Below are 557 nucleotides of genomic sequence, written 5' to 3' on the forward strand. Positions count from 1 at the left end.
CTCTCCCTCCTTTTTCTTAATAGAATAAATTTAAAGAATAAATAAAATAAAACTAGTAAGTAGAACCGAAAAAAATCGTTAAAAAACCATAATTTTTACGGTTTCGGTTTTCTTTACTGGTAAAAAAAAACCGAAATTAAAACCGGAACATTTATTTGATATTTTATTAAACCGGAACCGAAACTGAATGGAAAAAACCTTTCGGATCCCTGATTCGGATTCTCTATTTGAAAGCGATGACCATGAATGCGTGAGTCAAAAGCCCTCGTGCAGAAACGCACTTCTTTAACAAAGCCCAGCTATGTTGCAAGCCAATAATAGCGCTCGTTACGCTGGCGATAATTGCTCCATCGGTCTATAAATCTCAATTGCTTTTTGTGCAATGCACGTTGATGAAAAAAAAGATTTAGGGCTGTATTCTCAAAAAAATATCGCATACAAAAGTGTGAAAATATTATAGTACAGGGTGGGCCATCTATTGGTACGTTTTTAAAAATGCGATCAAATGAGCATACATTGATATTTTTTATTAATTTTTTTTAGAGGGAGCCACATGA

Source organism: Trachymyrmex cornetzi, unplaced genomic scaffold (genome assembly GCF_001594075.2).
Source record: "Trachymyrmex cornetzi isolate Tcor2-1 unplaced genomic scaffold, Tcor1.1 scaffold1017, whole genome shotgun sequence".
NCBI lineage: Eukaryota > Metazoa > Arthropoda > Insecta > Hymenoptera > Formicidae > Trachymyrmex > Trachymyrmex cornetzi.